At 46.2% G+C, this 25,413-nt stretch overlaps 1 protein-coding gene across 2 annotated transcripts in view; it reads right to left on the bottom strand.

Moving 5' to 3' along the window:
- The window catches only part of LOC129700455 (regulator of microtubule dynamics protein 3-like), a 248,921-nt gene that overhangs the window by 189,682 nt on the left and 33,826 nt on the right, over nt 1-25,413 (bottom strand). The window lies entirely within an intron of this gene.

Raw genomic sequence — 25,413 nt, 5'->3', positions numbered from 1 at the left:
GTATTCATTGATGCTTTTTTTAAAGCAGTTGGGAACCTAGGATCTTAGTAATGAGAGGTTGAAGATGTGACTAATATTATTTTACATATTGCTCGGGCAATGTGATTTAAGGAAGCAAATTAATATTCTCCCTTTTGAAGCAAGTGTATAAAGCATTGAGCTCATCCTGCAGTGATGCCTCAGCATTGTTTGAGATACCACCTGGTTTCGCCTTGTAATAAGTGATGGTATGTAGCTGCTAATCATCCATCTCATCCTCCAGTTTGGAACAAAAGTGTCTCTTTCCTTTTCCAATGGCCTTGATAGGTTACACCTTGACTTCCTATATGACCCAGTATCACCAGACTTGATTGTCAGAGATCAGGTCCTCAGTAAATTACGAACTTCCTGGTTCATGCAAAGCTTTTGGTTGGAGTACACTAGGATGGTCTTGGTGAAAACTCCACACAATTTCTACTGAAGTCAGTAGAAACCGTGGTGTTTTCATTCAGGTCCATTGTAGTTGTTGAACATCGTTCAATCTACCAACAAAATTCTCATGGACTAGTTCCTCTGCCATCCCTGACTTGTTCTGTGCGATCATCACTGCTGAAACTGTGCTTTTTAGTCACTGCCTATATGGGGGAAGGAGGAGCACTATCAGGTGGTCTGATTTTCCAAAACGAGGGCAAGTGAAGGAGCAATAGGTTCCTTTGATGGTGCAGTAGCAGTGGTTGAGAGTATTTGATTCCAGGGTACTGCAGAATATGTGCAGGTGGTAGGATGGGACCTAAAAAACAGCCTTGTTTTTCTCGGCTTTGATGGGAAAGGCAATGGGGCACACTGGCTGGTGTTAGTTGACAATGGTGTGCAGCTCCTACATAGAAACATAGAAATTAGGTGCAGGAGTAGGCCATTCGGCCCTTCGAGCCTGCAACGCCATTCAATATGATCATGGCTGATCATCCAACTCAGTATCCCGTACCTGCCTTCTCTCCATACCCTCTGATCCCCTTAGCCACAAGGGCCACATCTAACTCCCTCTTAAATATAGCCAATGAACTGGCCTCGACTACCCTCTGTGGCAGAGAGTTCCAGGGATTCACCACTCTCTGTGAAAAAAGTTCTTCTCATCTCGGTTTTAAAGGATTTCCCCTTTATCCTTAAGCTGTGACCCCTTGTCCTGGACTTCCCAAACATCGGGAACAATCTTCCTGCATCTAGCCTGTCCAACCCCTTAAGAATGTTGTAAGTTTCTATAAGATCCCCTCTCAATCTCCTAAATTCTAGAGAGTATAGCTAGCTAGCTCCAGTGCTAGCTGGACATCTGCCAGGGGCAGGATGTAGACGACAATGATGAGGATGGCAGTGTGTTTTCTTGGGAGGTGGAAGAAAAGGTATTTCACCATTAGATGTTCCAGATGCACAGAGCAAGAATTGGATGACTGCTATGTCTGAGCACTGCAGAGTTTACCATGAAGCAGATGTTTCATGTTCCCGATGACACCACCTGGTCTATGCGATGGATCTAGAAACCTTCAGGCTGGAAGACTCAATTTTGAGCGATGGGATCGAGCCATGTCTCTGAAACAGAGTACACAGCATTCCCTCATGTCCCCCTGGGAAAGCAAACTGGCCCCAAGTCCTCTATGTTATTATCTAAGGACTGCACATTGACAAAACATAAAAATTATAAGCCCCCATTTAAACCATCCATTAATACATTCTTGAACTTATGCACCTTGCCTCTTCATGATCAAGGGTTGATGTGGGAAATTCTGGAAATAAGTAAAATTGGGGGAGTTTGTAATACCTTTAACCCCAAGACCTTACATATTGGAGAAGCATGATGGGAAGAGTCCACCATAATGACATAAAGGCCTGTTTCAGAGAAGCAGTTTATATATTTGGGAAGTATTAGATTACGTGACATAGCCAGCTGGAGTAAAGATACAAATAGGTCATATATTAGTCGAGTGAAATAAAACTGATAATCAGATATAAAGTCATCTTTACCACCCATTTGCACGACAAATGGGAGAATAGCTTTCTGATTAAGAGAGAACATAAAGTTGAATGTCGATCATTGATGAATTATTTCAAAATGTAAAATCCGCATGTAACCATTGTGTCACGAGAATATCAAAAGGTTATGGGTGCTTTGAATCATTGAAGCTCTTTGGATTCTCTCAGAATGTTTCCCACTACCTGTATATACTGTTGCATACTGTGAATAAACACATTTGTTTGAGAAACTCACCGCTGCTCTACAAGATTGTCTTTGTGTGCTGAACCACTCTAAGCCAAACAATTCTCTCCAACAGAGGCCAATAGATAGAATTGAACATTGTTATTTTGTTCTTAATGGCACACAAAACATTCACCTGCCTACCTATTTGTTATTATATTAAAATGCTGCATGTAATGATTTCACCCATAATCATTTCTGAACCATATTTTTCTTTACTTTTCCAGTAATTCCAATGATGTCGTATATTTAATTCCTAATTCTGGCCATTTTTGCATTCATATTTTACGGTGGCTTTTATGTCATATTTTCCAAGTTGAATTTGTACTTGAATCTCATTTCTATTTTCCTTATAGAATGTCAACAATTTTCAAATTATAGAATCACCCATTTTACTCTCCCTACCTCCTTCCCACATTTCATAACCTCCTTTTCCCAGATGTCATGCCCAGCATTCTAGCTAACCTTTTGATACCCTTTATCTTTATCAACTCATGGTTTTGTTTTTAGCTCCTGCAAATCATCATTCTTCACAGCTGGTTCCTCTTACTCTGTACACTGTTGGTGTAACTACTAGATTGTTGTAAAAACCCATCTAATTATGACCTAGAAAAACACAAAATAACGTAAATATCTGTGGTGATAAGAGAGGCTTAGTACAACCGAACAGAATATTAATCAAGAAATAAGAAAAATTCCTGGCAAAGGTTTTTTAATAATTGCAAGGAACATTAACCCTAAAACAATTTAGAGGACGTTCATTGAATTAACTTGGAAGAGCTTTCTAGAACAAAGTGTCATTAAATCAGATGAGGATTAGACCGACCTGGACTTTACCTTGGTTAGTCAGATGAGAATAATCTCTGAGATTTCCACAGGATACGTACTAACTACATGAAGGAACTTTCATATTGTTTGAAAGAAGTAGACATAGCAGAAATTAAACTTGTTCTTAAATAAACCTGGTTTACTGGTTATTGTAGTGGTACCAAGCATGGTAAACAAACAGTTGCTTTATTCAGACATTACATGGTTGGTGTACATGCAAGTTTGGTCCTCTAGCATACTAAGTCATTACTGCTGCTGCTGAGCGAGGGTGTTGACTCGAGCTCAGCTACCTGTCGACTCATGATCTCAAGGTGAGATCTGCTTATGTAGCAAGACACTCCCCTTAACCCATGACGTCATGTGATAGCCCTCGTAACCACTGATGAGGGTTCGACCGTAAGTGGTCTGACCCCGCCCCCCCCCCCCCAGAACCGGAGGAAGGAAAACGAGCAGGCCAATGACACGCAGCAGCCAAAACACGTAAATGCACAGGTGAAAAGGATGGAACGCGCTCACTTTCCACCAGAAGGTGTGCAAGCAAGGTTGAGGGCAGCTCCTGCTGTAGGTCGGGTGCACCCCGGCCGTGGGACGGTGGGGCCCGCTCGGCGCAGTCGCCTTCCCGGCTGTATGCTGAGGGGTACAAGGAGACCAATGCAAAAGCCGCAGGATGGACGAGACACAGTCGCATCTCATCGACCAGCAGGGAATCGTGTCCCGAAAAATACGGCAACCAGCAACGGCTGGGAGACATCGGCAACAATGCAAACCAAATAAAATACAACAGAGAAATAAGAATAAACTAATAGCCGAGGTCATTACAGTGTAAAAAAGTGAAAAGAAACAATCAACAGTGAGCAAACAAGTCTAAAGTAGTAAGAAACTGTAATTTCAAATTGTCCAGTTTCTGATGTGAAGCTGTGCTGGAAGCTGGTAAACTGGAGGTTGCAGTGACACCATCCCACCTGAAGTGGTGCTGTTGACAGCGGTCAGGCTGCAGACGGCATCCGGCAGGAAGGTGGCGCTATTGACGCCGGTCAGGCTGCAGTGACACTATTCAACCTGAGGTGGCACTGTTGACAGCAGTCAGACTGCAGAGTGGCATCTGGTCGGAAGGTGGTGCTGTTGACGGCGGTCAGAGCAGGTCGAGGCCCGTCGCTTCCGGCCATGTGGTAGTAGGCCGTGGCGGCCATTTTGGCTGCTGACCGAGGCTGCCTTTACTGGCGGCCAACTGAGGCAATTCCCGGATGCGTGCGGGGAGGTAGGGAGGGGGGGGGTGACATCGACGGGCCTCGACCCACCGTTGCAGGTAGGAACACCACCCATCGTCACCGGTGTCGTCTGAGACCGGCTGCGCTACCGCGCCCTCGGCGGAGACTCGAAGCTGCTGGGGAATCCGTCGCGGTACCGCCAACTCACGACCAGCCGAGTCTCCACCCCGCTGCTGGGCCGACCACAACCTGACTGGATGGGCAGCAAGCGGCCGTGGATCATCGAAATCCGCGCCGGTGAGCAGTAGGACGTTTTTGGGCAGCCGCCCTAGGTAGGCCCGCTCGATTGGGAGGCTAGGCCTGAGCAGCGGACGGCATGGCAATGGACGGGCCCGCTCTCTCCCCGCTCCCGGAGCTGGGTGGCTGTGATGCTGGGGGCGTGGGGCTGCTAAATTCGCAGGTCCTGCAGCAGCTGGTGGGGGAGCGGCGGCTGGTGGGGGGAGCAAATGCTGGTGGGAAAGCGATGGCTGGTGGGAGAGCGACGTCAGCCTAGGCCTCTCATCCCCGGTATGCAGCAGCTGGTGGGGGAGCGGCAGCAGCTGCGGCCCCTCAGCTCCGATGGTCGGCTCCGGTCGGGTCATGCACGGGAGATTGGAGGCCGTCAAACAAGGCCCGGACCGCGCCCATCGACCCGGGTGGCCTGCAGCTGCTGAGACCAGTCAAAGGAGCGCGTTGAGGCGGTCGTCAGCAGCATACATTACGGTAGGGCCGGGTTGGCAGCAGTGTCGTTCAGCAGGGCTGGGCTGTCAGCTGCAGACATCAGGTTTCCCAAGGCTGCGTATGCTGGGTGAAATCCAAACTTCCAATTTGGATTGTCGCGGGTCACCGATGTAGCAGTACCAAACGTGGTGAACAAACAGTTGCTTTATTCAGATATAACATGGTTGGTCTACATGCAAGTTTGGTCCTCTAACATACTAAGTAATTGCTGCTGCTGCTGAGCAAGGGTGTTGACTCGAGCTCAGCTACCTGTCAACTCAAGGTAAGATCTGCTTATGTAGCAGGACACTCCCCTTAACCCATTACGTCACGTGAAAGCCCTCGTAACCACTTACAAGGGTTCGACCGTAAGTGTTCTGACCATCAGCTGACGCCACATTATAAGAATTGTGTTAGGCTCAGTAGATTGGGAAATTAGACTAAAATATTTCCCAGCAGAAAATATTTAAATTCTCAACTAACTTGCATATCATTATGAAACAAGATCTCAAAATCTTTGAGATTCTGGGAATCTCAAGACCTCTGAGAGAAATGAGCCATCCGAGTCCAACTGAAGAGTGTAATGATTGGACTGGAGTGAAAAAAGGTTTCTAATGTTGCCAAGAGAACATAATAACCTAAAGATGGAGAGTTTTAGCTACAACAGATGACAAAAAATATGACAGATGATATTTGAGATAAATACTTTAGAACATTTGCAAATAAAAATCAATTGCTCCATTGACTATAAAGAAAAGAAAAAAACCAAAATTAAATGTCAAGTAAAAGAAACTATATAATGAGCTGGCTGAGACAGTAACTTCATTGCATCTATCTTCAATCCAGAAGACAATGTGTAGATGAAACGATAGAGAAACAATGATTGAATTACATGAGAGACATAAAGATAAATATTGGAAAATGTAAAGAGAGATTAAAAAGACAGATTCCCTGGACCCGACAGCTTGCATCCCAGAGATCTAAGTGTTACAAAGAATGCAATCTATATTACTAAAGGTCTGATCTTGACCACTTCCTGTTGTTCCTTATATTGATTATAGAAAAGACGCTGCCACTTACGGCTGTGATTTTTGGCCATCTTACTCCGAGTCCCCCTCCGCTGTGCAGGACAAGATAATTTTTCCCATTGATGAAAAATAAGAACTATTAGTGTTTAAAAATGTTGAGATTGTCTCTCCTGAAGGCCATGCCCCTTCTGGAGGGACTATAAAACCCGGAAGTGTTGAGTGTCTCAGCCAGTCTCTGCAAGATGGGGGAGTGAGAGGGTCACGTCTCAGTCTCAGCTGTGAATAACACTGGACACATGTCTACTAAACTGTGAGTGTGGTTTTACTGCCCTTGAGTGCCCTGGTTTTACTGCCCTTGAGTGCCCTTAATGTGGTTTGAAAATGAAAATGTGGTTTGGTTTGAAATAAAGCAAAGCAAATGGTGGTGGTGGTTTGAAATAAAGCACTGCAAATGGTTGTTGGTGGAGGTTGGTTCGAAATGGCAAATGATTAAAAGTCTAAACTTGACAACTTCCTGTTTGCACTGTATAATAATTTTAGATAAAACGCTACCAATTACGGCTGTAATTTTTGGCCATCTTACTCAGGCCCCCTCTGCTCATCAGGTGCAGAGGATTCTTCCCATCAATGAAAAATAAGTGTTATTAGTATTTAAAAAATGGTGAGAATCTCTCTCCTGTCAATCATGCCATGAAGGCCATGCCCTTTCTGGTGGGAGGTGGAGGGATTATAAACCCAGAAGTGTGGGTGTGGCTCAGTCTCTGCACAATGGGGGCGGGAGAGGTCACGACTCTGTCTGAGCTGTGAATCAACTGAACACACTGAATGTGGTGTTATGGTGGTTTTATGGTGGTTTCACCCTGAATGAAATGGTATGAAACTGCATTTGAATGTGGTGGCCTTGCACTCTGCGTGAAATGGTATGAAACTGCATTTTAATTTGGTGGCCTTGCACCCTGCTTGAAGTGGTACGAAACAGCACTTGAATTTGGTGGCCCTGCACCCTGCTTGAAGTGGTATGAAACTGCACTTGAATTTGGTGGCCTTGCTCCCTGCTTAAAATGGCACAAAACCGCACTTGTACTTGGTGGCCTTGTACCATGCTTGAAGTGGCAATAAGCTGCACTTGCATTTGGTGGCCCTGCACCCTGCTTGAAGTGGTATGAAACTGCACTTGAATTTGGTGGCCTTGCTCCCTGCTTGAAATGGCACAAAACTGCACTTGTACTTGGTGGCCTTGTACCATGCTTGAAATGGCAATAAGCTGCACTTGCATTTGGTGGTCCTGCACCCTGCTTGAAGTGGTAGTAAACTGCACTTGAATTTGGTGGCTTTGCACCCTGCTTGAAATTGAATTTCAAGGAATAGCTGTGAGTCAACTGCCAGCCCACCAGCTGTGAGTGAGCTGTCACCACATCAGGCTTGAGTGACTGAGCTGCCACCCCAAGAATCCATTTGGCCCACAATGTCCATACTAGCCCTCTGGAAACCAGTCCCTTCAGCCCACAACACCGATACTAGTGCTCCAGAAGCCCCCCCGGCCACCAATATTGGAATTGGCAGAGAGGTGGAATATTGCGTTGGGGGACCAACCCTCCCGTGTGAACATGGAACCCAACTGGTCCCACTTAGTCTAGTAATCTTCTAAAACTCTGACACAAGGAATTGAAGATGCTGGAATCTTGAGCAAAACACAAAATTCTGCAGTGACACAGCAGGTCTGTGGAGGGAATAAATAGTCGATGTTTCCGGTCAGGACCCCTCTTCAGACTACGATGACTCTTTTGCAGTATGAAGAACGGTCCTGACATGAAACATCACCTATCGATTCCGTCCATGACTTGCTGAGTTACTCCAGCATTTGGTATTCTGATCTTTTAAAATTCCCCAGCTGTTGAAACATTTGCTATTAAAAAAAAATAGCATAACATAGATGATAGGTTAAAAAAAATTCCCCACTGGCTCATTGGCACTTCATCTCCAAAGTGTTTAAAAGCATAATTAAGCAGGATAATTTGATTAAGCTATACTGCAGACATTTTTGGAAAGAGAGACCATAGAATTTGTAAAATGAATAACTTTAAGATGCAATGCAGGGTGGGTAAAGGGGAATAAAGAGATATTTAAATATTGATAATTCAAAATTAGGCATGAAATTGGCAAACTGTAACCTGGTCATCTATTTTTGCGACTAACCAGTGGTTTGCATCCTGCAGTGTAGCCTCTATTTCTGTGCATGAAGTCTTCAGCGGACAGTGATTATTGACAAATCCACACCTGACTCCTGAAGAGTGTTTCTGATCTGTCGGACAGGTGTTTGGGGATTTTTCTTTATTGCAGGGAGAATTCTTCTGTCATCAGCTGTGGAGGTCTTCCTTGGCTTCCTGCCAGTCCCTTTGTGATTAGTAAGCTCACCAGTGCTCTTTCTTCTTAATGATGTTCCAAACAGTTGATGTTGGTCAGCCTAAGGTGCTGATGTCTCCAACAGTTTTATTCTTGTTTCTCAGTCTGAAAATGGCTTCTTTGACTCCCATTGGCACAACTTTGGTCCTCATGTTGATAAACAGCAATACGTTTCCAAGGTGATAGAAATGCTGGAAAGATTAGGTGCTGAGTGCTCTCTTATACCTGCATTAAGGAGTCAATTAGACACACCTGAGCAATTACAAACGCCTGTGTAGCCATGTGTCCAAACATTATGGTGCCCTGAAATGGGGGGACAATGTATAAAGACAGATGTAATTTCTTCATGGTGAAACCAAAATGTATAAAAATGGTCTTTATTAAAATCTGACAATGTGTACGTTAACCACATGTGATATTTTCTATTACATATCTCAAATTGTGGAGTACAGAGGCAAATAAATAAATGAGTCTTTGTCCCCAACATAATGGATGTTTGTGCCTTTAAGTGCCTGCATTATAGGTCATGTACCTCAAAGCCTTTCCAAATGCCTACTAAATGTAATTGCATCCGCGTCCACCACCTCTTCTAGCAGCTTATTCCAGATAGCGCAACACACCGTTGGAAAAACATATCCCTCATTTCCCTTTTAAAATTCACCCCCCCATCTTAAATCTTTGTACTCCAAATCTAGACTCCCATGGCCAAGGAAAAAGATGTTGACGATCTATTTAGTGGCGCTCATTATTTTATGAAACTCCAGAAAGTCACTCCAATGTTGCAGTAAGAATAAACCCAACATATCCAATCTCTGATATAGCTACAGCCCTCCAGGTAATATCATGATGAATCACTTCTGTATTCTCTTTAGCAATCATATTCTTCCTGTAATGAGACAACCAGAACTGTACACAATACTCAATGTGCTATCTAACAATGTTATGCAAAGCTATCACATGACATCCCTACTCTTGCAGTCACTGCCTCAGCCCATGTAGGCAAACATACCAATTATATTTATAACTACCATGTCCCACCTGGGTCATCACTTTCAGAGAGCTGGGGACTTACAAACTCAACATTTCTATACGTCAATTACTTAATACCAGAATTTTCTGCCCAAATTGCATTACCTCAACTTGTCTGGATTAAATTCCATCAGCCACCGGTCCAACCAATTTTCCAACTGGGCTATGTCCCCGTAATATCCATAGATAATCTTACTCGCTATCCAGGACCAGCAATTTTCATGTGTCTGTAAGCTCACTGATCTCAGCATTTTGAATCTGTAGTTTAGATCAATACATATTAATTCTAAATGAGATCCAATCAAGATCAAAAATTAATTAAGAGCTATATTAATCTGTACCTAATTAACTGACCAGTACAACCTTTGTCGTCTCAGCCAGTTGCATTTCGGATTTATGGAAGCTTCAGGTTATGGACAGTTCTTGAAACCCTGTCGCAAATCAGGGAGTGTCTATACTTCAAAAGAACATTCCTCCAGATCAGGAAAAGTGATCAGGTTAATTCTCTGTGGTCCAGATTTTGTGTGATCTGGCACCAATCAAATCCCAACAGACTAAATGCAAGACTAAAATATTTCAACCTACACTGTAAACAAAGGTCTCAGCAATGATCCCTATGGTCCACCATTTGTTACAGACTTCAGTCAAAGTTCCTAATCACCATTACCCTGTGTCTCCTGCCACCAAGCTAATTTTGGATACAGTTTGCCAACATGCCTCAGATCCCTTGTGCCTTAAATCATTGGACAAAACGTTAAATTTGTATATTTCAAGCTATACAAACCGCAGGCACTGGAAGCAAGTTACAACAACACCTTCCTGTTCCACAAACCATTCCCATTCTGGTCAAATTCTCAACTTCAGACTATCCAACTTCACACCCTGCATTAGCAAAATAAAATGATTTATCCATCTTTGTTGCCAGGAATGATCTAAGTCTTGGATAACAATAAACACTCCCTCTTCAAATGAACTCAGTGGTGTCTCTAAAAAGGTGGGCAAAGTAGTTTGAGCGTGCTAATAATTAAACTCAGTTTTTGTTTAACAATTAAAAATTTCAAGCTGAATATAGAATAAACTAAAGTTTACTTCTTCATCATCAAATTTCTTCATTGACCAAATGCTCAACTTCATGCTGCTTAAGATAATTTTCTTCTTTGCAGTATGTACATGTGAATATAAACAGTTAAGGACCTGCAGAATCAACGTTTATGGCATGGAATCGGACAAATCTGACTAATATTCAGCGCCAGAACAACCAAAATCCTAGTCATACTTTGTCTTTTAAGTGGACGACATCCTGCTTCAAATGTATCTATTCAGTCCTTAAAAGAAACGGACAAACCAAGTTTCAGGTTGAGACCTTTCCTCAGAGAACGGAGGAGGTGGGGAGTAAGCTAGCGGGGGTAGGGAGGCTTTCCATGTCTGAAGAAGGATTCTGATGTAGTGAGACCAGGCAGGTTGAGCAAAATTTTATTAACAAAAACACAAACAAAAACTCGTAACGCCTAGTACCTAGTTGAGCTAACTATTACAGCTCCTGTCGATGCAAGGAGCGCTGATTACTAAAAGCCCGCGAATGAACCCACACGGTCACTTGACCATGCCGCCCAATGATGAGGGTTCTGACTTCCTAGACCCACCACTAGGTACCATTACAGGACCCCCCCCCCCCCCCCAGAACCCGAGGAAAGAAAACGAGCGAGAGTCCGAATCAGGCGGCCAGACCGTGTGGAGACAGGGGGAACTGGCACAACAGGTACAACAGGCACAACCGGCAAAAGCGGGATGGCCAGCGGATGACCTTTATGACGGGGTTCGGCCACCAACACCAGGCTGTCGACATCCAGGTGGGCGGGCTTCAGGTGGGCCACCGAAACGACCTCCTGCCCGTCCCCGACATCTAAAACAAAAGTCACAAAGCCGGGATGCAACACCCGGAAGGGACCCTCATAGGGGTGCTGCAGCGGAGTCCGGTGCGAGGCTCTGCGGAGGAAAACAAAGTGGCAGTCCCTGAAGGCAGGCGGAACATAGGATGGAGTGACACCGTGACGAGGTCAGGACAGGGGCCTGCCCACCCACTTTCTCACTGAGGGGCGCCAGCATTGACGAAGGAGATGCCAGCTGCCCGTGCCCCTGGAAGAAAATTGCCGGGTACCTTCAGTGGGGAGCCGTAAACCAACGCAGCAGTCGCCCGGAAGGAAGGGTGGGCTAAACCATGGATGGAGTCGAAAATACGACATCGCTAAACTGTAGGTACGATGGGTCATGGCTGCGCGGTTGAGGCATCGCAAAGGACCGTAATGCTCGAGGGCCCGAGCGGGACATCCTCCAACACCAAACCCGAAACAGCAGTGCGATAGGGAAGCATCTCGTCCCCATCCCGTTGCATAGCAGCCAGTCCAGAATAGTCAATACCCGGGGCTACGGTCAGCATGGCATGAATAGGGCGAGATAAGGCATCAGCAACCTGGTTGAGGTTACCCGCTTCATGCTGGACACTGGTGGAGAACTCTGAGATAAAATCCAGATGCCGTTGTTGGCGAGCGGACAGGAGTCGGACTCCTTTGCGAACGCGAAAGTGAGGGGCTTTGTGGTTGGTGAAAGCCGTGAAGGGTCTGCCCTCCAGGAAATATCGGAAGAGCTGAAACGCCAAATAAAGGGCCAGGAGCTAGCGGTCAAAAGCACTGTCCGCGTCAGACACTGAGCCGTGATGCGGGCTGGAGGAAACTGCGGGCCGTGGTGATGCGTGCTGGTAGGTCTCGGGATGAACGAGGCGCTGGCCCTTGACGTCAACCAGTAGGGAATAGGCCCGTAAGAAATCGGCGTCTTGCAATGGCTGGGAGACGTCTGCGATGGTAAACAGCCATGTGTAATGGCGGGAACCGAAGACTAGGGGAACGGTGAGAGTGTCATATGTTCAGATGGGGATGCCGTTGACGGTGGCGGTCAGGGTGGGACCTCGCTTACCAGAATGGGTATCGACCCCGGACGGAGGTACGATGCTGCACTCGGCCCCGGTGTCCACGAGGAATCAGAGCCCGAAATGGCGGTCCCGGACGTAGAGGCAATGTTTCTGGCCGACCACGATAGCCTCTACTGGCGAAAGGCCGAGGCATTTCCCGGATGTGTGCAGGGAGCACGGCATCAGCGGGCCTCCGCACCCCAGCATTGGTGGTAGTAACACCACTGGCATTTACAGTGATCCGTGGCGGTCGGTTGCGGCGAGGTGTTGTCGGTTGATGGTGGAACGGACCGTCGAGGTCGTTGCGGAGCCGCGGACACCCGGCTGATCGAAGTGCCGTCCTGCTGCTTGGCGAGCCACAACTCGTCTGCCCGCTCGGCGAGTTGCAGGGGGTCGGTGAAGTCGCACCCGGCGAAGAGCAGGCGGATGTTGACGGGCATCTGCTACAGGAAAGCCTGCTCGAAAAGGAAACAAGGCTGGTGACCATCTATCAATGACAGCATCTCGCTCATCAGCACCAACGGCTTACGGTCACCGAGGTCGTCCATGTGCAGGAGCCTGGCTGCACGATCGCGGCGGCTGAGCCCGATAGTATGCAGCAGCAGCGCCTTGAGGCCCTCATATTTGTTGTCGGCAGGCGGATTTTGGAGCTAAGGGAGCAATCGGGTGGCGGTTTCCTGATAGAGCGTGCCGACCACGTAGAAATACTTATTGGAATCCGCGACGATTTGCCGGATTTGGAACTGGGCCTCGATTTTTTTGGAACCACACGAGGATGGACTGTCTAGAAAATGGGCAGTTTAAGTGAAACCGCATTCTACTGGGCGGGGTTGGCGTCGAGGTTTTCTGCGGCGTTCATTTTCGGACCCGAAAAACGTTCCTATCTTCGGGGTCACCAATGTAGTGAGACCAGGCAGGTTGAGCAAAATTATTTCATTAACAAAAACACAAACAAAAACTTGTAACATTGCGTACCTAGTCTAGCTAAAGATTACAGCTCCTCTCGATGTGAGGAGCGCTAATTACTAAAGACTCTCTAAAAGCCCACAAACAAACCCCCACGGTCACGTGACAGTGCCGACCAATGACGAGGGTTCTGACTTCCCAGCCCCACCACTAGGTGCCTACACTACACTACACTATACTACACTACACTACACTACACTGACCAGAAACAGCATCTGAAACAACCTGAAACACAAATACTGCTTAGCCCACTGAATTCCTCCAGCACTTTGTGTTTTGCTCAAGTTTCTAGCATCTGCAGACCCTCATGTATCCTAATTTCTGCTTGTACACTTTGCTTTTATTTATGCTTGTGTAAATCCATTGGGGTTTTTTTTCTCTGTAATTATCAATCATTCTACATTCAATTAACATTACTTTTTTAAATGCACTATAACCATTAAGTAATTCATGGGATCTCATTCTTATTATATTATGTTTTCCACCTGTAAAAGGTGGATGAAACTCGGGTGGATTTTCAGTTTACCCAACTCCTATGTAAAATTAGTACTAGGGATCTGACATAGGTTTTAAAAAAAACACACAAAAAATACAATTTCCATTCATATAAGCGGATTCTTTGCAAGGTATCCAAAGTCCGTATTATTACCCTTTGGCAAACTGGAGACCTATAAGAAATCAGTGAATCTCAACTGAATCTCAGAACAGAGCAGATTCAAACTGGAGTATAAGAAATCAGTGGTGCATTATTGTCACGTGTGCACTGCACAGTGAAATTCTTTTTGCATCGATCACACATGCACGAGTCGCCATATTTTGGCGCCACTTACAAAAAGTCCAAAGTCCACGCGCTCGATGTACTGGAGCGGCTTCAGATCCAGGTAAGCCCCAGGCTGCAGCAGAGCCTCATCTGTCGCCCTCAACCAGCTCAGCACACAAACCAACGTCCTTTTTCGCGCCCGACCGCTTTTGAGTCTCGGGCATATTTCCAGCAATCGACCTTGAAGACGCACTCCTCACATCCGTCGCGCAAACAGATCCCTCCTCGAATCTCCAGTCTTTGGGACCAAGAGCAACCTACAGAACTTCGTCCCTGGGTCTCCTGGGCAGCCCTGGAGCCTTCTGCCACTGCGAGACAACCTGAGAGCCTTCTGCCACCGTGTGGCATAAATCATACTTTTCTATGAATTTTCTGCATTCCATCTCCTGTAGATATTGACACAGTAGATAGGCTTGCACAGAAGTTTGCCAAGTATCTTGCCAAAGCTGAGACTGATCATGTCAGCATTTGATTCAAAGATCATTGGCCTATGTTCACAACTGGCTGGATTTTTTCTATCAATTGTTCCATACACCAAAATGTTTTAATTAACCAAGAGCAGTCATCTCTGCTCAGGCCAGATATTGAACCTCGGGATCACAACCCGAGTTTGCAACATCCCTCCACATTAGCTCAATCTTGAGCAGTCTTAACAAGCTAGGCATGGAGAAGATGTTTCCATATTTCTTAATGATATAAAAGGAGCCTCTTTGTTGATGCTGGCACTCATAACAATCCCATATCCAGAAAATGTTCCTCTAACTTATTTTCACCACATTCCTATCATATACCCCCCCCCCCCCCCCCCCCCCCAAAGGAAGAATGTGCAAATTCAACACAGACAGCACTGGAGGTCAGGATTGAACCATGTTGCTGGAGCTGTAACAGGAAGTCTAGTGGTTGTTCCACTGCATCGTACATGTGGGGCAATCTCAAACTAGCTCACCATTTTACGAAAAGATTGTCCATTTAAAATGGACAGGAGGTAATTTTTTTGCAATTCATTCCCAAGAGGTATCATTCACTCTCTGTAGTTTGAGTGGCTTTGAATCACTCTTTCTCAAATGGGAAGTCTTTGAATAGTTTTAAAACAGGTTAGATTAACACCAACAAAGGGGTATGAAAGGTTACTGGGTAGCAGACAGGTGTTGAGGTTACAATCAGATCAGCCATAATCTTATTAAATGCCATGTAGACAAATGGATGATTTTAACACTGGATTCATATGCTCTGCTGCAGAAAACATCTGGAATTTTACAACGGCTTTCTTACAACGATGCAAGAGGCTAGCATTACCACTATAACTATGACTGAAAAGTTATCACAAGTGTAAATTGCTTCTTGGACAATCTGACCAGCATGTCGCGGAGGCGACATGCGGTGGTCGGCGCAACTCACATCACAGCGGCCTCTGCAGCCCGTTTGTCTTTTTGTTATTTTTTGTCCCATTTTAATGTAGTTTTTATTATTTTTTTGATGGGGTATGTGTGTGTGTGTGTGGGGGGGGGGGGGGGGGGGGCGGGGGGGTGGAAACTTTTAAAATCTTTCCCCTGCACGGAGAACCCAACCTTTTCCCTGTCGGGTCTCCGTTGTCGTTGGGGCTGCAACGTGGAGCGGCCTCCAGCAGGAACGTCCTGGGGCTCCAGTTGCGGAGCTGTGGAGCTACTCACCATCATGGAGCTGGCCGAGTCCGGAGTGGGTGGAGCGGTGGTGGCGCTCGGCTGCGACCCGACCCCCGGAGATTCGGAGGCTTACCGCAGGTCTGGCAGACAGTAATATCGGGAGCCCGCGGGTCCCTGGTGGGAGACCGCTTTTCGAGGCTTCTGCAACGGCGACTTCTCCTGCCCGAGTCGCGGGGTCGAGGAGTGCCTGGAGCGGGGCCTTACATCATCGCCCGGCGTGGCTTCAACGGCTGCGGGACTTTGCTAGAGCCCGCCGGGGGCTCCAACAACAAGACCCGGAGCGTGGCCTTGCATCGCCCGGCTTGGCTTTAATGGCCGCGGGACAATTGCCATCGCCTGCCGGGGGCTTTGACTCTGACATCGGGAGGTGAATGTGGAGTGCAGGGGAGAGATACGTTTTTTTGCCTTCCATCACAGCGAGCAGGAGATGCGCTGTGATGGATGTCTGTGTAAATTGTGTTGTGTCTTGGGTCTTTTTTTTCATGTGTGTATGACTGCAGAAACAACATTTCATTTGAGCCTCTATGAGGTTCAAGTGACAAATAAATTGTATTGTGTATAGTGCATTGTGTATTGTGTATGAAAGCTAAGGCAACCAAAGAGGTAAAGGTGTAGTATAGCCATAAATGCCTTAAATGCCTGTGTACCCAAGCCAATTGGTCTAGATCTAATAACAAAAACCAACAATTGTAGCAAGAGGCAGACCATTCAAACATACAGTCTTTGGTCTGCAAAACAGATCAAGGGTGCAATATTACATCCGGTACTCTAACAAAGAACACTAGAGCTTTGTATTGTACGTATTAAATCAAAGATCAGTAACTTTCATGGATGCATACGAGCTGATGATTCCTACCTTCTTGCTTAATCAAGATCTTTCCATTGTAATTTCCCGTCTCTGCCAATCATCACCACCATCGCCACTTCAAATATATTTTCTCAAACCCTTACATCGTTTATATCCACATATTTTTTCCAAGTTAAATTTCAAGCATTTCTGGTTATAATGAAAGTAATTGACCTGAATACTATCTTCCTTGCCCCAGAGTTTTTTTAACACTTGTTAGAAACATTCCGAGGATCTGGAGCAGAAAACTTCTGGCTTAATCATCTGCCCACGTGATTCCTGGTCAAAAGATTAAATACAGCCTATTTCTTTTGAAGTTTAATTCTCTATCTGTAATGAGTTTTGCGCGAACAGTCCATGCCTGACAGCGCTGTGGCCGGTAGCGCTGTTTAAAGCCTGTAGTGTTGTGGCCGGTAGCACTGTGTTTAAAGCTCGATAGCGCTGTGGCTGGTAGCGCTATGTTTAAAGCCTGATAACACTGTGGCCGACAGTGCTTTGTTTAAAACTTCACGCACCAAGCCAGTAGCGCTTTGTTCAAACCTATGTGTATTACCTCACGCGCCGTCTGCGGCTGCTAGCACTTTGCTTCCAACGGGGGGAAGAAGGGCCTCGATCAGATGCAGTCTCCTGCCATCGGTTGCAGTTTGAATTTGGAAGTGGCGCTATTGGCCAAGAATTAACAACGGTTATTTCAACGATTTGTGCCTGCATAAATGTAGGCACCGGGAAGCCATGAGTTAGTTCTTTTACGAGAGGGGTTCACCACTGGGCTGGGTCGCGAACAGCACCATGGACGTAGGCAGAGAGAGAGGGAGGTGTGCTGCTGTTAGACTCCACGCATAGAGACATATTGTTTTTGTTCCCTCTTGCCAATAAATCTGTTTGTAACTAAATGGACGAGTGAGCCTTTGTCTGTTCTACTTGTCAGATCCTTGAACCTGTTCCCTTTTAATACTATCTCAATACCAACATGTGCTATGCAATGACTTATTTCAAGCTCTTTCAATTTCCATCCTCTACTATTTCTTGCAATAAGAATAATTTCTACTATTAGGTACCAGAAATCAACATTTTCACTATTTAACTATTGCATTGTCTTCGTGTTTCGCTCACTCTTTCCTTGTTACCCCATCCTCAGCTCATTTACCTCTTTCCAAGAACTTTCCAACACTAATCTCATGTCCCTCTATTTCATTAACATCCATAAATCTACTGATTTTGCCTTGAATACATTTAACAACTAACCTTCCACAGCTCGCTGAGGTAAAAAATTCCAAAGATTCACTCCCATCTTGGTGACAAAATTCCTTTTTAACTGTCCTGAGTGACCAACCCCTTATTTTGAGTTTGAGTTTGTGATCCCTGGTTCAAGATATTCCAAGCAGAAGAAACATCATCTCCACATGTACCTTGTCAAATCACATAAGAAACGGGTGGGAATACTCAGCAAATCAGGCAGAGTCTGCTGGAAATAAAGTTAATATAAAAAGTCAATGAACACATTCTCATGAATGGTCAGTAAACTTTATGATATGCAAAACTTCTAATATTTATGTTGTACTAGACCAAGTGGGACCCGTTGGGCAGGGGCAGAAATCGCTATCAAAACATGGGAGGGGGACACACAATTGATTGGTGGGGACACACACACACACACACACACACACACACACACACACACACACAGCTTCTGAGGCTTCAGCCGTGGGCCCTGCGGATGGTAACATCGGGAGCTGACACGTTTAAGAAAGAACTGCAGATGCTGGAAAAATCGAAGGTAGACAAAAATGCTCGAGAAACTCAGCGGGTGAGACAGCATTTATGGAGCGAAGGAATAGGTGACGTTTCGGATCGAGAATCAGCCCAGTCGTGGGGCCTTTCATCGCCTGGCGTGGCTAAAAATCGGCCAGCGGGGGCTTTGAGATTGGGAGCATGGATGCAGCAGTTCGATTTTAATCCGCGCCAGGCTATGTAATGCCTAAAACATAAATATTAGGGAGGCGGGGGGAGAGATAATGATGTTAATGGAGACATTTTTTCACTGAATTGTCTAATAGACATTTTTTCCGGATTTCTAAATCCGGATTACAAAACATGATTGTCCCCGGGCCGTCAGGTCCCATTCCCCCAATGCAATATTCCACCACTCACCCGTTCCCCCAACACAACCCGCTTCCACCTCTCATCCGTTCCCCCAATGCAACCCTTTCCCCCAACGCAATATTCCACTCACCAATAACCCCCAACTGCGCAGGCGCAGCTCATTTCCCCTCATCCTCCAACACTTGCTCCCCTCCTCTTCACCTTCCCTCTTCTCTCACCTTTCCTCCTCCTCTCCCTAGCTCACCTATCCCTACCTCTCCTTTCCCCTACCCTCAGTCACTCCATACCCTCAGTCACTCCCTACCTTCAGTCACTCCCTCCCTCCATAACCCCTACCCCCTGACTAGTTAGGCCCCATTCCCCCAACGCAATATTCCAGCACTCACCGGTTCTCCCAATGCAACCCGTTTCCACCACTCACCCGTTCCCCCAATGCAATATTCCATTACTCCCCCTTCGCCCACAACTCCACAGGCATGGTTCATTGTCGCTCATCCCCCAACACCCTCCCCCTCCTCTTCACCCTCCCTCTTCTCTCCTCCTCCCCCTTCCCTCCCACACCTCTCCCTCCCTCCCTCCTATCCTCAAGTCACTTCCTCCCACACTCCATAACCCCTCTCCATTCCCTACCCCCCTCTTTTCCCTCTATATGTTTAAATAACTTTAAACAACAATCCTCTCCACATTCCCTCCCCCATTCCCTCCCTCTCCTTACAACAGCGTAACAAATATCTCATTGCACTGGCTTTGTTAACATTGTAACAGTGGAGCATTGCTGACAGGCAGTTTATGTAAATGAGATCCATTGTGACATCACTGTTGTAAAAGCTACTGTAACTTCAACTGATTTTTTTTCTCAAACTGGATTTTGAAAAGTTAAAAATGTGAATAACTTGTACAATATAACATCAATCTGAATGAAAGTTGATACAACACACCACAGGACAGTGGTGAGTAAGGTGGCCCAATTGTCCTGTACCGTTGTGATGTAATTCATGGCATCAGAACATTAATCACAGACAGACACACAGAGAGGTAGCCTTACAAACAAACAAGATGAGAGTTTTTGTAATATACTATACCAAGTGCAGACCCGTTGGGTCTGCTCCCCCAACGTACCCGTCCCCTACCCGTAGCCCCCACGGGAGGCATGTGTGGCAGAGAGGGCGCAGGGAGGGGAGCAGAGAGAGAGCGGTAGGGGGCAGTGAGGGAGGGGGGTAGAGTTTGAGCGGGGCAGGGGGGCACGTTGTCACAGGGGAGAGCCGTTTACCAAACACAATACTCCGTCGCCCCCGGCAGGGCCATAGTATGGGGGGGGGGGGGGGGGTGATGTCACTCGCAGCGCGAGCAAGAAGACAGCTTTTTTTTCTCCTGTTTTTTCAGATTTTTGAACATTTTCATTAATAACTCGAGAAATAAAGCATTACATTTTCAGATAAGGCGATTTTGGACTCCAGGGGGAAAATCTCTACCGGAATATGTAAACATTTTACAATTTTTTCTAGAAGATGTGATTAAACACAAACACAACCACGAATAAATAAATACATATACAAAATCACACTATTAATAGGTATATGTTATATTAGACCAAGTGGGATCCCTTGGGCCCGTTCCCCCAATGCTTTATTCCATCACTCAAATGTTCCCCTAACGTAACCCGTTCCTCCAATGCAATATTCCACCTCAGCCATGGCCCCCCAACTGCGCATACACGGCTCATTTCCCCATCCCCAAAACTCCTTCCCCCTCCTCTCTTCTCTCCCCTCTCCTCCTCCCCTCCTCCACTCCCTCCCTTACCTCTCCCCTACCATCAGTCACTCCCTAACCTCCCTCCATAACCCCTCTCCCTCCCTACCCCCCTGACCTGTTGGGCCCCGTTCCCCCAAGGCAATATTCCACCACTCACCCGTTCCCCCAACACAACAATTTTCTACCACTCACCCGGTCCCCCAACGCAACTCGATCCCCCAATACAATATTCCACCACTCACCCATAGCCCCCAACTGCACAGGTGCAGCTCATATCCCCTCATCCCCAACACTCCCTCCCGCTCATCTTGACCCTCCCTCTTCTCTCCCCTCTTCCTCCCCTCCACCACTCCCACCCTCTCCTTCCCCCTACCCTGTCACTCCCTCCCTCCATCACCCCTCCCCTCCCTACCCCCACCTCTCCCGCTATCTCCCTGCTCCCCCACTCACCGCTCCACCACTAAACACAATGTTTAAATAACATTTCTCCTCCTCCCCTCCCCCACTCCCTTCTTACAACAATGTAACAAATCTCTCATTGCACTGGATGGAACACTGTTGATGGACAGTTTATGTAAATAAGATACCATTGTGCCATCATACGCTGCTAACTGCCAGTGGAATACGGTGATGGGCAGTTTATGTAAATTAGATCCCATCGTGACGTCAAAGCTGCTAACTGCCAGCGCCAATGGAATACATTTTTCTCAAAGTGGGATTTTGTAATGTTAAAAATGTGAATAACTTGTAAAATATAACATCAATCTGAACGAAATTTGGTACAATACACAAATGCTGAGTAAGGTGGTCCAAAAATTGTAGCGCTATTGTGTATTGTTTTGGCGTAATTCAGGGCATGATGGACACGCACGCAGACAGACAAGCACGCAGACTCACTAACAAACAAAATGAGAGTTTTTGTTATATACTAATCCGAATGGGACCCGTTGGGCCCCTTCCCCCAACGCAATATTCCACCACTTACCCGTTCCCCAAACGCAATATTTCACCGCTCACCGATAGTTCCCAACAGCGCAGGCATGGCTCATTTCCCCTCATCCCCCAACATTCCCTCCCACTCCTCTTCTCCCTCCCTCTTCTCTCCCCTCTCCTCCTCCACTCCCTCTACCCCCTACTCCTTTCCCCTACCCTCAGTCACTCACTCCTCCCTCCATAACCCCCCTTCCTACCCCCGAGCTGTTGAGCCCCATTACCCCAATGCAACCCGTTTCCACCACTCACCTGTTTCCTTAACTCAACCCGTTCCCCCAACACAAAATTCCACCACTCACCCATAGCCCCCAACTGCACAGGCGCAGCTCATTTCCCCTCATCCCCCAACACTCCCTCCCGCTCCTCTTCACTCCCCTCTCCTCCTCCACTCCCTCTACCTCCTTTCCCCTACCCTGTCATTCCCTCCCTCCATAACCCCTCTCCCCTCCCTACCTCCTTCCTCTTCCTGCTACTCTCCTCTCCCCAATCCCACTCCGCCTCTAAACACAATGTTTAAATAACATTTCTCCTCCTCCCCTCACTCTTCTTCCAACAATGTAACAAATCTCTCATTTCACTGGGTGGAACATTGTTGACAGCAGTTTATGTAAATTAGATCCCAATGTGACATCATAGCTGCTGTCAGTGCAGATGGAAGAAATGTTTCTCAAAGTGGGATGGCAGTTTATGTAAATGAGATCCCATTGTGACGTCATAGCTGCAAACTGCCAATGCCGATGGAAGAAAATTTTCTCAAAGTGGGAATTTGTAATGTCAAAAATGTAAAATATACCATCAATCAGAAGAAAACTTGATGTAATACACCACAGGACATGTGTGCATAAGGTGGTCCAAAAATTGTAGCTCTATAATGTACCATTTTGGCATAATTCAGGGCATGACGACCACACAGACAGACACGCATGCCGACAGACATGTACGCACGCAGACTCACTAAAAACAAGATGAGAGTTTTAGTAATATACTAGACCAAGTGGGTCTGCTCCCCCAACGCATCCGTTCCCTACCCGTAGCCCCCACGGGAGACGTGGTCCTCCAACACAAGCCGTTCAGGACTCAGCAGTGCGGCTGTTTTTAAATGGCGTCTTTGAGGCGAGATGCGGGCGCCAGCAGCCGTTATGGTCTCTGGCCAGCAGGAGGCGACAAAATGAGTGAGTGGGGGGGGAGAAGGATTTTATTAAAAATGTGTACACAAACACGACAAAATTTAATCAGGAGTGGATACTTGGAATGAAAAGTGAAATCTCTACAGAAATGGAAAAAATATGGGCGTAGCAACGAATCAAAGGCTGGCACCCACGTCATGCAGAAACACAGCCAGCCAGCAGCCACAGAGTTTTAATATTATATAGGTATAGATAGATGGACTAAAAGGAGCCAATAACATAAGTGAGTGATTTTGTATTTCTCAGTTCATTAACGAGACACATGGATGGTACAGCTTGATCAGCTGGGAAAGAGGGCTGAGAAATGGTTAAGGGAGTTTAATGCAGATATGTGTGAGGTGTTGCATTTTGCGAAGTCAAACCAGAGCAGGACCTTCAGTGAATGGCAGAGGCCCTAGGAAGTGTTGTAAGGCAGAGGAATCTAGGGATGTGTAATTAAAGATGAGGAGAAAAGATGAGATACAAAGGTAAGCTAGCCATGAATATAAAGGAAGATAGCAAAAGCTTCTTTAGGTATGTGGAGAGGAAAAAAACTAGTTAAGGCCAAAGTTGGAACCTTGAAGAATGAAAAGGGAGAATTTATTATGGGGAACAAGGAAATGGCAGAGGAGTTGAACAGGTACTTTGGATCCATCTTCACTAAGGAGGGCACAAACAATCTTCCTAACGTACAAATGGCCAGAGGATCTTGGGTGGCAGAGGAACTGAAGGAGATTCACATTAGGCAGGAAATGGTGCTGGGTAGACTGATGGGACTGAAGACTGATAAATCCCCAAGGCCTGATGGTCAGCCATGATCATATTGAATGGCGGTGCAGGCTCGAAGGGCCAAATGGCCTACTCCTGCACCTAATTTCTATGTTTCTATGTCTGCACCCAGGGTACTTAAGGAAGTGACTCTAGAATTCGTGGACGCATTGGTGAACAATTTCCAATTTTCTATAGATTCAGGATCAGTTCCTGTAGATTGGAGGGTAGCTTATGTTGTCCTGCTCTTTAAGGGCAGCAGAGAAAAAACAGGGAATTAGAGACCATTGGTGGTGGGGAAGATGCTGGACTCAATAATAAAAGATCAAAAGCAGCACATTTGGATAGCAGTAGCAGGATCGGTCCGAGTCAGCATGGATTTACGAAGGGACAATCATGTTTGTTGAATCTTCTGGAATTTTTTGAGGACATAACCAGGATAATGGCCAAGAGAGAGCCAGTGGATGTAGTGTACCTGGACTTTCAGAAAGCATTTGATAAGGTCCCACATAGATTAGTGGGCAAAATTAGGGCACATGGTATTAGAGGTAGGGTGCTGACATGCATAGAAATTTGGTTAGCAGATAGGAAACAAAGGATAAGAATTAACAGGTCCCTTTCAGAATGGTAGGCAGTGACTAGTGGGGTACTGCACATCTCGGTGCTGGGAATGCAGCTATTTACAATATATATTAATGATTTGGATGAAGGGATTAAAAGTAACATTGCAGATGACACAAAACTGGGTGGCAGTGTGAACTGTGAGGAGGATGCAGGGTGACTTGGACAGGTTGGGTGAGTGGGCAGATGTGGATAAATGCGAGGTTATCCACGGGTGGCAAAAACAGGAAGGCAGTTTATTATCTAAATGCTGTCATGTTGGGAAAAGGGGAAGTACAACGGGATCTGGGAGTCCTTGTTCATCAGTCACCGAAAGTAAGCATGCAGGTACAGCAGGCAATGAAGAAAGCGAATGGCATGTTCGCCTTCATAACAAGAGGAGTTGAGTATTGGAGCAAAGAATTCCTCCTACAGTTGTACAGGGCCCTAGTGAGACTACACCTGGAGTAGTGTGTGTAGTATGTCTCCAAACTTGAGGAAGGATATTCTTGCTATTGAGGGAGTACACAAGGTTAATTCCCGGGATGGCAGGACTGTCATATGTTGACAGATTGGAGTGGCTGGGCTTGTATACTCTGGAATTTAGAAGGATGAGGGGATCTTATAGAAACATATAAGATTATTAAGGGTTTGGACAAGCTGGGGGCAGGAAACATGTTCCCAATGTTGGGGGAGTACAGAACCAGGGGCCATAGTTTAAGAATAAGTGGTAAGAAATTTAGAACGGAGATGAGAAAAATCTTTTTCACACAGAGTTGTGAGTGTGTGGAATTCTCTGCCTTGGTGGAGGCTGGTTCTCTGGATGCTTTCAAGAGAGTTAGATAAAGCTCTTATGGATAGTGGAGTTAAGGGATTTGGAGAGAGGGCAGGAATGGAGTACTGATTGTGGATGATCAGCCATGATCACATTGAATGTCGGTGCTGTCTCGAAGGGCCGAATGGCCTACTCCTGCACCTATTGTCCATTGAATGCACATATATAGTTCTCCGAAAGAGGCGGTTGGCAAGAAAGCTTTCAGTACATTGGCCTTCATCAGTCAGAGCATCAAGTATAAAAGTTGGGATGGTATGTTACAGTTGTACAACACAGTGGTGAGGAAGCATTTGGAGTATTGTATTCCATTTTTGTCACCCTGTAATATGAAGAATGTAATTAAGCTGCAAAGAGTGCACAGACAATTTGTGAGGATGGTGCTATGACTCATGGGCCTGAGCTATAGTGCAAAGTTGTTCTGGCTTGTACTTTAT

The sequence above is a fragment of the Leucoraja erinacea genome, chromosome 9 (assembly GCF_028641065.1).
Source record: "Leucoraja erinacea ecotype New England chromosome 9, Leri_hhj_1, whole genome shotgun sequence".
Classification (NCBI taxonomy): domain Eukaryota; kingdom Metazoa; phylum Chordata; class Chondrichthyes; order Rajiformes; family Rajidae; genus Leucoraja; species Leucoraja erinaceus.
This window is presented reverse-complemented; position numbering and strand designations above follow the sequence as displayed.